The 12,631-nt window shown below is 43.5% G+C and overlaps 1 pseudogene; it reads right to left on the bottom strand.

The window, feature by feature from the left end:
• Nucleotides 1-678: 678 nt before the first annotated feature.
• Nucleotides 679-2,174, bottom strand: LOC107675962 (uncharacterized; annotated as a pseudogene).
• Between the last annotated feature and the right edge of the window lie 10,457 nt (nt 2,175-12,631).

Here is a 12,631-nt window from a genome sequence, read left to right as displayed (position 1 = left end):
CGGAGTTGTAAGAATCCACCCGCTGGCCCAAAAGCGAAGTCCAGCGGCCTGGGGGAAGGTGTTCTGCGTGTATGCCTTTTCTTGCGCTTCTGGAAAAAAATCACTTGATTTATTAAAACTTTGGTTTCTAGTTTAATTCTGACTCCTTTCTCGTTTAAATCGGACTCCAATTTCAAGTGTTTATTAAATACAAATTGCAATGATAATTTTAAAAACTGATCATAATGTTCGTTGTGTTATAATTTAAATACCTGATTATTCTGGACTTGCTATACTTTCAATTATCCGTTCACTGGGGACCTAATGTCTCTTTTGAGCCTAGCGTCGGCCGAAGGCGCCGGTCTCACGATCACAAACTCGCCAGCCTGATGCTAGTCAGAGGGTGTAGGTAGACTACACAGATCAGCACAAAACATAAAATAAGAAAAATTACCGTGTGGGATGTTCTGTTTATTTTTCCTTGAATGTTTCGCCAATTCTCTTTAAATACCCAAATCAGAAAAAACAACCATAAATTATAAAAACTTCACAGAATTTTTGCTGGGACATGAAGTGACCTGAGAAAAAACAACATCTGGAAAGGACCTTATCAGGGGCATAACCCACACCAGAAGAACAGAATTTTCCTCAGATTTGAGATCTTTATTTTTGGTCTGTTCTACTGATATGAGACTGAGATCATATTTCCAATCGCACCGGGACTGTACAATTGATAGCAAACATGGTATTGCAGGTACAAATAATGTAACTAGATGTTTCATGACAACAAGTGCGAGTGGCAAATAAGGTGCCTTTCAAGGTACATATGCCCAATAAGGTGGTCCCATTTTATGATCTGATCCTTCACTACTACACCAATGGAGCGTATTGTAGTGGAATTTGGATAAACCTGATCTGGGTGAATTAAAGGAAAAGTGGCGAAAAATCCAATACAGCCAGTGCATTCATTTCCTGCGTACATCATTAATGTTGACAATAGTTCAGAATAGTTAATGCCTTTCATTTTCTCTGACATAAGCCAACTATGCAAATCTAAAATTTCAATAAGATCTTTTAAGACATGTCTAGGGGTCTTATGAAGACGAAGATCTAAAATCTCTTGTCTTGCTGCTGTAAACAAATCTTGTGCATATGTTCTACAGGCTAAATCACGCTCGATGGTACGGGTCTGATTGAAAATTGTATGGCTGATCGTGAGAAGCGCCTGCACTTCAGATCTGACTGCTTTGATAATGTTTTCATTACTATTGGTGATATGCTGGAAACCAGTGGCCATCTGATTTGCCAACCATGTTGAGAGTTGAGATTGTCCAGTAATTTTGTTAGTATTTGCTATGGAATTGGCTGAGCCAAAAAGGCCTGCTTTATTACCAAATAAGTCTCGTTTGGTGTGGAAAGACGGTATTTGGACTGCAAGTCTAGTTTTATAATCAGAAAGTAAATCATCGATGCGTGACTGTAGCCATGTACAAGTTTTGTCATTAAAGCTACAGTGCTTTACATAAGCAGACAAAATATTAGAGATATTGTATGTCACATGTGTCATTACAAGATTAACATAATGAAGCAAGGTTTTATTAACATTTTCTTTGATTAGACCACCGGCAGGTGGGGGATGTAATTTTGGACACTGTGTGGGTTTACTATAGCCACAAGTAGTTAGGTTAAAGCAATGATGTAAAGTCCATGAACAATTATTAGGATTTGTGAAATCATCCATGTTTGTTTCACACCTTCCCACACAGTATGTACCTTCCTTTCGGCTTGTCCAAACAAATGTTTTTAATGTATTATCAATTAATGGTTGTCTCAAATTGAAAATCATTTCTGTAAATTTTAGGTGTGTGTTGTTAATGTGTTACTGAGTGTCTGCACCAATATGTTGCTGGTTCTAGATCCTTGGTGGAGTAACACATTTTAGGATCTGCACCATTCTTGTTGCCTTCATACATGGTGTACATCTCTGAGTCTGGATATTTTTTTCTTGGAACCAGCCAGTAATGTTATGGAGAAAATGTGGTGCACCTGTGTATCCTGTAATGTTACTGTCTGGGAGATGGGTAGACCCTGTCTTACAGCAAATTTTTGTTGCACAATTTGGTTCCGGTACTAATCCGGGAAGCCATGTGACTGTCTTTGTATGTGATCGCTGTGTATGGCCCCTTGGTATATTTCCATACCCATCTCCCACATCCTAGGGTGTGTGTGAGGGTGACTCGTTGTCCCAATTCGATGCAGGTGGGTCCAGATACTGTCCTGGAATCCGGCCTCCATGGAATTGCAGTGACTGTCCTGAAAGGAAAAAGATCATAATTAATTCAATGAACCTTTAAACAGTTTGCATTGGGACATGTGGTACCATCTTAATTTCCTACTGATGGCAACGGCCACACAGCTGTTACAAACAGCTTTGATTTCATAGGGTCCATGCCATCTAGGGGAAATGCATTTTGTTTCACAAAAACACGCACCATCACAATGTCTCCTTCTGAAAATTTTGTTTCAGAGTTTGGGTTGAACTGTGCATCATTCATCAAGTCAGACTGCTGTTGCTTTAGTGCAGCCTGTGTGTACAACACCTTCAATCTTTCTTGCAACTGCATCAACACAGTTTGTTGAGTTGCGAGCATGAGGAGCCCCAAGTCTGCAGGGGAGATCTCTGGATCAATGGGTAACTTCATCACCCTTCCAGTCATAAGTTCATATGGGCTAATACCCGTGGCTTTTGATGGAGTTGCTCGCAATACAGTTAGAACCGTGGGTAAGGCATCAATCCACTTGTTCTGGTGTTGTGCTATTTGTTTAGCAATATTTTCTTTGATAGTGCGATTCACACGTTCAACAATCCTCAAACTTTGTGGTCTATATGAAATATGAAATATGAAATCTTTGCTTGAAGTTCAGCATTTTGCACATGTTTTGCATGACCGGTCCGGTAAAATGAGTCCCTTGATCGGATTCAATTTGAATTGGTGCTCCCCATAGAGGGATGATTTAGTTGGCTATTACACGTGCCACCGTATTAGCTGTGTTGTTACAAGTGGGAATTGCTTCAACCCATTTTGAGAATTTGTCAATTATCACGAGGCAATAGCGATACACTCCTTTTGCACTGGGTAGCGGACCAATAAAAATCCAATTGTAGGAACTCCCAGGGTCCTTTAGGTGGTTCTGGCCTACGCAAATTTGTTCGGCCTAATTTCCCCTGGTTAACAGTGGCACACACTAAACAGGTGTTAAACCATCTTTCAGTGTCTGCTGGCATTCCTGGCCACCAAAATTGTCTTTGTATCAGTTGCAAAGTTTTTGCGGCAGATACATGAGAATAATCATGATATAATTTGATTATTGGTTTTTGGAGGGCCTCAGGTACAACAAATTTGTCATCTCTAAATAACTATGCCTTCAGTGACTTTAACCATCTGATCATGCTTTAAGTGTGATGCAAGTTCCCCATCAGAGACCCACAGATTTTTCTGGTATTGTTTGAGATCAATGGGTGTAACTTGGATCGCACTCACTGCAGGAATCAGTGGTTTATTGTCCTGCCAGTTATCGCCTTTTACCGCAGCTAACTTGGCTAACTCATCGACAATGTTGTTATTTTGTTCACACACGTCAGGATTTCTGTGGATATGCGCACGCACTTTGACGATGGAAACGTCTCGGTTACGTATGGTAACCCTCGTTCCCTGAAGGAGGGAAGGAGACGGATGCGGAAGCTCCATCCTTCCCGAAGGAGGTTTCGGAAGCAAATACACACATGAACATCCCTTAGGTGCATATGGAAGATTGGAGGTGATTGTAACCCTCTTGGAGTGGCAGAAGTCTGCCGGGGAAACACGGGCTCTGAGGTCATACCGTGGACTTTACACATATGGGATCCACTTAGGTCTCTACATATGGAACCCAGCCCTCTACCGGTTCTCACGGATTCATCGAGAGAGGGCCTGGCGCCGGACGCTCCGCCACGTCTGACTGCAGAGGGGATGGAGGAGCTCGGAACTACAGGCGTACCCGCAGTGGGGCAGCGCGGAAGAACGCAGGGACCTGGCTCGGGCGTCTCGTAGCCGGTCCGAGGCAGGGTCTGAGTTTGTGTAACACTGACCTGCGTTCGAGCAGAGGGTGCGTGGGTAGTCCGTTGGTTCGTCCTCCCGATCCGCCCACTGCTGCTCACTGGCGAGAGAGGAGGGTGAGTGTGATACGACACTGGATCGTCCACAACCCCCCGTCCCCTCTGGGGACCCAGAGATAGAGGAAATTGCTCTTTTGTCGATTTGGGTACCACCGACTGAGAGGTCAGTGGCGGAAAAAAAACAAAAGATTCTCCACCCGGCCCTCCTCCGGAGGAGGGAGTGGTGTGTTCACCATCTCCCGAAGAGCAGGTCCCTCCACCTCTGGGTTGCCCGTCTCAGGGCCTCTTGCTCTTTCGCTTGCCACCAGGTTTGGCGGGGGCCTGGACGGGCGGGGCGGCTGCCCTGCTCCACGGCGCAGCTTTGCTGGAGGCTGCGGGAGCGGTGGCTGGGGTTCTCGCGTATGTCAGCCAGTCACAATCAGAAATGGCGCTCCTGGACCACCATAGTGGACATCGCACGACCTCGTTGCTCTTAACGCAAGGTCCGTCGCGGTGCAGAGTTCTCTGAGAACCGGGTCATGACCACCCTTGTGCAAGTCCCTCAGTGCCTTGGCCTGGTGCACTTGCAACAACGCCGTAGCGTGTAGGCGGAGGCAGCTTTTCCACAGGCCGTATAAGCAACGCTGGCCAGTCGAGTACCTACAGACCCGGGAGGGGAGACATGGTCCTCCCTGCCGGGTGGAGGCGGTATTAGGACACAACTGCATCGCAACCAATTGAGGAAACGGAGCTTGGCCCGCGACTCCGAGATGATCATCTTCCCGCAATGAGAAGATGACTCATCCACAAACGCCACCTCAGCGTGCTACATGCCCAGGCACGTGAGGCAGCGATCGTGACCATCACCCAGCGCCAGGTAACGACCGCATCCAGAAACACCCGGGTGATACGTTGTCTATTTACAAAGATGTAACGTCAAGTTTTCCAAGCAACGTCATCTTTAAAAAGACGCACCCGTAATTGCTCTTTTAGGGAAATAGCTCTTTTAGCGTGCTGAGGCGCACAGGGCAGATGGCCGCCTGCAACACAAACAGGGGGTAGTGCAGCCTGATGTGTGCAACCCACTCGACACGGGAAACCACCACCGCTGAAACGCCGTACCGCCAACACAAAGAGCTCTCAAAGAGCGCGCTGAATTCGTTCAGTCTTTTTCTCTCAGTAGAGTAGTCAGTAGCAGAACGATGTTATCGCTCGGCTCCGAAGCGAAAAGCTGAATATGCGCTGCATCTGCTGCCTACTTATACTCACACTGTGATCAGCGGCAGCTGGATGCAATAATCGCATGCCAATGTGCATTGGCTCGTTTAGTTTAGACTTGAAGTAGATTGGTCTCTCTAAGCGAGATCCCAACTCGTCGGTCATCTGACGTGACGTCGAGAGTGACCGACTGAAAGGGAATGGGGGTATCTCGCGCTTGTATTTCTTGCCAGATTGCAGTTATGGTGTTGTAATGTTTTACAGGCGTTCCAGCGGAGGTGAGACATTTTTGTAATTGCCATTGAGCCATAAAGTCAGTCACTACGCCAAATGCATAACGGCTGTCTGTGTACACGCAGAGCGGTTCGGGGTGTGCTTTAATCGCTTCTAGCAATGCCACAAGTTAGGCTTCTTGCGCGGACATGTTTGGTGGTAGTTTAAATAATAGCTGCTGTCTAGCATCTGAATCGGAAAGATGAGGAGCCCACACTGCGCAACCAGTAAAGAAATTACCATTTTGACAGAATCGGGAACCGTCTATGTAAACAGGCACTTGGCCTGGCAATGGCTGATCATGTACGAGGCTTTGCGCCTCCTGTTCAGGTTGGCAGATGTGTGGGTGTCCCTCAATATCCCCAAGCAGATGCGGCAAAATTCGAGTGTTTTTTATCATGATTTCGCACGCTTGAATGTCTGCTAGCCATCTGGCTAATCTTTGGGAAGAGACTCCTTTTATTCGGCCCTGTAGCAGCATTCGTACTGGTGTGTGCATTGTATGGACAACAATAGGTTGAAACCCAACAATGGGTTCTGTCACTGTTATCATCCAATGCACCGCCAGCACATGCTGTGTACAAAGGTCGAATCCTTGCTTGACCAGATATTTTCTACGGCTGTAATATGCAATTGGACACAATTTTCCCCCATATTCCTGAGCTAAGACTCCACTTAGTGTAATTTCATGCGCGTCTGCTTGAATATGAAAGGACTTTGATGGGTTGGGCAAACCCAGGGCGGGTGCGGAGCAGAGACGTTGTTTCCAATTAGAAAAGGCCTCCACGTGTTCATCAGTCCATTCAAGAACATCATTTGGTCTTGTTTTCCCTTTTAGAAGCGAGTACAAAGGTGCTGCAGTATTTGCAAAATCAGGGATGAAATCTCGTAAATAGTTTGCTGTGCCTAGAGTACCTTTTGCAACGCATTTAAAGTGTGAGGTCGGGGCAGTTTGGCAATGCATTTCCTCCTATCATCTGTCAGTGCTCGGTAGCTTTGAGTGAGTGTGTACCCTAAGTAGTGTACTTCTTTTTGTGCAATCTGGGCTTTTTCTTTTTTCATTTTAAAGCCGGCTTTTCCCAGTATCTGTAACACTTTATCGACCAGTTGCAAGTGGTTCTCAAGTGGTCCTTCTGTGGCTATCAATATATCATCTACATAGTGAACTACTTCACCGGTCCCTAGTTCGGGACCGAGAGCATCTGCCACAGCTCTGTGAAAGATAGCTGGGCTGTTATGAAGGCCCTGTGGCATTCGTTCCCATGAAGTGCGCTCACCACACACCAGCTACAGGTGGAGAGGAGAGAGAGTCATAGAGCCAATCAAGTGGTTGGGGATTATTAGGAGGCCATGATTGACAAAGGCCAGGGGGGCAATTTGGCCAGGACACTGGGGTTACACCCCTACTCTTTACGAAAAGTGCCATGGGATTTTTAATGACCACTGAGAGTCAGGACCTCGGTTTAACGTCTCATCCGAAGGACGGTGCTTTTTGACAGTATAGTGTCCCCGTCACTATACTGGGGCGTTAGGACCCACACAGACCACAGGGTGAGCACCCCCTGCTGGCCTCACTAACACCTCTTCCAACAGCAACCTAGTTTTCCCAGGAGGTCTCCCATCCAGGTACTGATCAGGCTCAACCCTGCTTAGCTTCAGTGGGAAACCAGTCTTGGGCTGCAGGGTGATATGGCTGTGGCCATGTATACTGTAATTGATTAACCATGAAGGCTAATTTCCATTGGTCTTCTCGTTTAACCTTAATAGACCAAAAGCCATTCTTAATGTCAAGAACTGTGAACCACGAGGCATTGGTCGAAACTTTTGACAGAATAGTTGCTGGGTTTGCCACTATAGGTGTTGCTTTAGGCAAAACTTTGTTGAGACACTGGTAATCAATACATAGACGCCATTTACCATTAGGTTTTGGTACCGGTAAGCACGGAGAATAGGTAGTTGAACAGCATCGCCAAACTATGCCCCTCTTCTCAAGCTGTTGTACTATCTCATGGACAGCAGCTTCAGCCTCTGGCTTAATGCGGTATTGTTTTTGTGGGGGAGGTGGCTCTCCCTCAATACAAACTTCAAAGTCAACGCAGTCGTGTTCATGATTAGCCCAAACGTCGCTGTGTTTATTGATGAGAAGCTGAACCAAGTCTGTATTGGATATGGACATGATGCTGGCAGTGCTTTGTAACAGGCCTTTCTTTGTTGTTTTGTTTGTTTGTAATTTAATTTGTTTCTCAAAACAGTGAATTACGAAGCCATGTTTTTGCATAATGTCCATTCCCAATACAGTACCCTCACTGTTATCTGGTAAATACCAGAACGGCTCTTTTAATATTACCACGTTATTCATTATTAGTTATGGCTTATTATTAGTCAAGCTGGACCGGCTGCGTTTGAGTTGCTGTCATTACAGTATCACCTATGCCCTAGATTTGAATTGTTCGCATGCTTAGTGGTAGTGGGATATTTGTGCAGGAGCAAGCAGCGCCGGTGTCAATAAGGATGTTAACTAACCGGCCTCCAAGGTTAGCTCTTATTTTGATTTGATTGCCGCTTGTGATAATGCTTCCTATAGCAACGGAGGCCACGCACCCCTATTGGGGGTTGTTATATTTTGCTAGTAGGTTAGCAAGGTCTGTTTGTAGGTTCTTGTATGGGCTCTCTGTATTTTGCACTTGCCCCTCAGTTTGTTTTGAGTTGTTTTCTGAAGCATTTATGATCAAGTTCTCTAGATGCTTAAGGATTTTACCATCAGTTTTAGAGTGTATTTTCTGGTTATTTGTGGCCTTTTTTAGTCTGAAACACTCTGGTGTAGTGTGGTTATTTCTTCTGCAGAAATAACAAAAGGGTTGAGATTTGGGTTTTAGGTCTACTTTCTTTCCCCCTTTTCCCTTGGATAGCCATTGTGTTGTTGCAACGGAACGTGCTTTAGTTTGTTTGATTCTGGTTTCAATTTTGGAAGACCAATCCACCAGTGACCACCTGTAGGTATTTTCAGGTGGATCGGCTCCATGGGCTAATGCCTGCTGAATATGGGGACCTGCGTTATTTTTCAGGAGTTGCATCTTCTAATCCTGAGTGCTCTTTGTATGTCACCCATAAACGCTCTGCATAGATTTCAAATGGTTCTTTGCTGGCCTGCTTTATATCAAGAATTCTGTTCCATTCGGCGTGTGTTGGTCCCCTTAACACTAACAGAGCTTCTTTTAATCTTTCATAAACTTCAGCATCTCTTTCACCTTCCTGCTTAATCACAATTTCTCCAGATCTTAACTCATTGGGCATTTTTGTTGCTCGTGGGTTCCGGGGAAGGCTCGCGCCTTACCGGACTCGGTTTTGTCTTTGGAGTTCGGCTAAGAGCTTCACTAAGGGGAATTTGATCACGAACACTGCGGGTTAGAGCCGCAACATCGTCCTCATCACTATCACTAATTACATCACTGCCAACCGCAGCATTTATTGCCGCTGTTTTAATCGCAGCTACAGGGAATCCTGCAGAATCGCAGCAATCCTCAAGCGCGGAGGTGTATTGTTTATCTAATTCATGCCTCTGTTCAAGTTTTTTGATCTGCGCTTCCATCGCACCGCCCTGCCTTGCCCAAGTTTGTTTGTCATACACAGATGCTTCGATCTGTGCTCGCAGTTTTTCAGTTCATCAGATCACGTAATTCTTTGATATTTGGTGATAAGGTTTTTTTTATCATTTTGCCGCAGCAGGTAAACAATCGCGACCAGAATTTTACGATACTGCGATTTCTTTTTAATGACCAATAATTTGGTCATTATTCCATTTTAGGTTTAATCCCTGGTTGCGTAAGCGAACAAGGAGATCCTTAATTTGCAAAGCAAGAGCTTCCATTACCTCCTCATCTACACTCAAGCTATCAATTCCCTGATAAGCTATGTTGTTTTTTCTAATAATCTTAAACCCCACCGGATTTCTACGGTCTACAGTGTTGGGCAGTAACGCATTAATTAGTAACGCGTTACTGTAATTTGATTACTTTTTTAGTAATGGAGTAATTTAACGCTTTATCATTTTCAAAATAGTGAGTATAGTTACAAGCCGAGGTCTCTATACGTTACTGCCGTGTTATATTGCTGACAGAATGCAGTGTTTTATAATCTAGAGATTGTAAAAAGGATGTAGCACATGCAATGTCGAGTCAAGTGCCAATGGATTAGAGACCTGCTCTCCTGCGAGACCCGACGCAACCGACTGCGGCACACTCGTGTGTGTGTGGGATGCGGGAGAATAAAATGATTCACGGGACACACGCAAAATAGAAATATCTAAACATAAAAAATCAATTGTTATTCATTTATTGCACAAAAGCAACATGAACTAATATAAAATATAAACGATTAACAGGTGCGAGCGTATGCAGAATTTCTATTTAGGCAATAACACGTGTTTGCAGCGTTGAGCAATGCAGTGCTGAAATTTGCGTGCTCACGAATCCTCTCATTATAACACACGAATTGTAGAAATTATGAAAGATTCATTATGCATATATTTATTGTGTTATAACAGAGATTTGTGAGATTGCGATGAACTGAGATGTCTTTTAGAGATTATAAATGCAGCGCTCTTTGCTGGCATTCTGCCATGCCAAACCATGCACACAGCAGTCACTTGCTTTAGTTAAAAATATCAGTGTTCTGTGGATGTTGATACTTTAATAACAAATATTTATCGGGAGCGTGTATGCTGGGATTTCATAAATTTCATGGAGAAAAAAGTAACGTAACTAGTAATGTAACTAATTACTAATTACTTTTGAAATAAAGTAATCAGAGCAGTAGTGTGATTACTTTTAAAAGGAGTAATCAGTAATTAGTAATTTGATTACATTTTCAGAGTAACTTGCCCAACACTGCCGGTCTATCACTGGGTATGTCGACCCGTTCTACAAATGTGTCTTACATGTGTTACAAATGTGTCTTAGCTTTCCCTCAACACTTTCTAAAAGATAAACAAAACAGACTTACCAGAGCAGCTGAAGACAGAGAAGGAGAAGCTCAAACCTCATGCTCTTGTTTGGATCTGAATTGTCGCACCAAAAGACGTCACTCGCCTAAGACTGGGAGATCACGTCGGGGTCACCAACTGTAAGAATCCACCCGCTGGCCCAAAAGCGAAGTCCAGCGGCCTGGGGGAAGGTGTTCTGCGTGTATGTCTTTTCTTGCTCTTCTGGAAAAAATCACTTGATTTATTAAAACTTTGGTTTCTAATTTAATTCTGACTCCTTTCTCGTTTAAATCTGACTCCAATTTCAAGTGTTTATTAAATACAAATTGCAATGATCATTTTTTTAACTGATCATAACGTTCGTTGTGTTATAATTTAAATACCTGATTATTCTGGACACGCTATACTTTCAATTATCCGTTCACTGGGGACCTAATGTCTCTTTTGAGCCTAGCGTCGGCCGAAGGCGCCGGTCTCACGATCACAAACTCGCCAGCCTGATGCTAGTCAGAGGGTGTAGGTAGACTAATACCTGTTTTGCCTGCCGCCTACGGCTTGCTTATGACAAAAAGTGTAGTTCACTTAGTCCTTTCCCGTACAACTTGCTAACACCAGTGATAGACAGAAATCAGAAGGTCTCCGATGGCGTGCCTACTGCTCCTGTCATTCATGAGCCTCCAGTTTGACCTATCCTGGCCGTAAATTTGCTGTAACAAAAGCCTCCTCACAGTTTACTAGTCATAATGATTTCAGCAGAGTCTAAAATAAATCAAGAAATAACATTTATTTTGCCAGGCATAATAAAACATCAATCAAAATAACAAATTCAATTAATAAAACGAATACATCAATTGAAAAAGAATGTAGTTAAAATTTAGTTACACAACTGATCAGCATAAAACATAAAATAAGAAAAATAATGTTGAAATAATTTCAAAGAGTCAGCATACCTGGCAAATAGAGAGACACATGGCAATCGTGTGGGAAGTTTACAGATGCTTCCTTGAATGTTTCGCCAATTCCCTTTAAATACCCAAATCAGAAAAAACAACCATAAATTTAAGATTATAAAAACTTCACAGAACTTTTGCTGGGACATGAAGTGACATGAGAAAAAACAACATCTGGAAAGGACCTTGGACAACCCACACCACAAGAACAGAATTTTCTCAGAATTTTCCTCAGATTTGAGATCTTTATTTTTGGTCTGTTCTACTGATATGAGACTGAGATCATATTTCCAATCGCACCGGGACTGTAAAATTGATGTCAAACATGAAAGGGTTATGCTTATGAATTCTGAAGATATAGTAAATGCATGATATAAGAATATAAGAAACTTGAGTTCTTGTCACCCCTAAGTCAACTTTTATGGCCTGGGCCATCTGCTCAAGAAGGAAGGAGGGGGCCTAAGAATGGGTGAAGGGATAGATGGGCAATGGTCTTTCTCCCAGATCTTCCTGTCAGATTAGAAAGTTTATTGTTTTGTTGTATGGCATGTGAGAGTTCCTGATTTTTTGCTTCACAAGGAGATCAAAGCCCCCTTACAGAGTGCTTAGTTACACAACTGATCAGCATAATGGGATGAGATGGGAATGTGGACTGTAGAGGAGAAATTAATACAAGTAGACATGCTAAGATTGGAAGTTGGCAGTAAAGGACTGAGAGCAGATGTGCCACATGACAGAGTGATGTGGAAGCTTTTGGAAGGGCTGATATTGTGGAGAGCTGATGGAGATCATTCTCCATCAGCTCTCCACAATATCAGCCCTTCCAAAAGCTTCCACATCTAAGTAATCTGTGAGAAATCCTGCAAGATGAAGAAAGAGAATTTATCACATGATGAACAATAAAAACATTGACAACAACAAATGGCAGATAACAACATAACTGCAGCGTGTATAACAGTAAACAGAATCTTATCATCTGTTGGTGTGGATGCTAAAATAGTTATCATTATAGTTATTGTTCTTGGTGTGAACAGCTTTAAGTAATCTGATTTAGCCAAATTAATTGAAGATCTGATTTGTCACGTGACAAATCAG

The sequence above is a fragment of the Sinocyclocheilus anshuiensis genome, unplaced genomic scaffold (genome assembly GCF_001515605.1).
Source record: "Sinocyclocheilus anshuiensis isolate Anshui unplaced genomic scaffold, SAMN03320099.WGS_v1.1 scaffold2698, whole genome shotgun sequence".
Taxonomy (NCBI): domain Eukaryota; kingdom Metazoa; phylum Chordata; class Actinopteri; order Cypriniformes; family Cyprinidae; genus Sinocyclocheilus; species Sinocyclocheilus anshuiensis.
The sequence above is the reverse complement of the archived record's forward strand: the minus strand, read 5'-3'. Positions and strand labels throughout refer to the sequence as shown.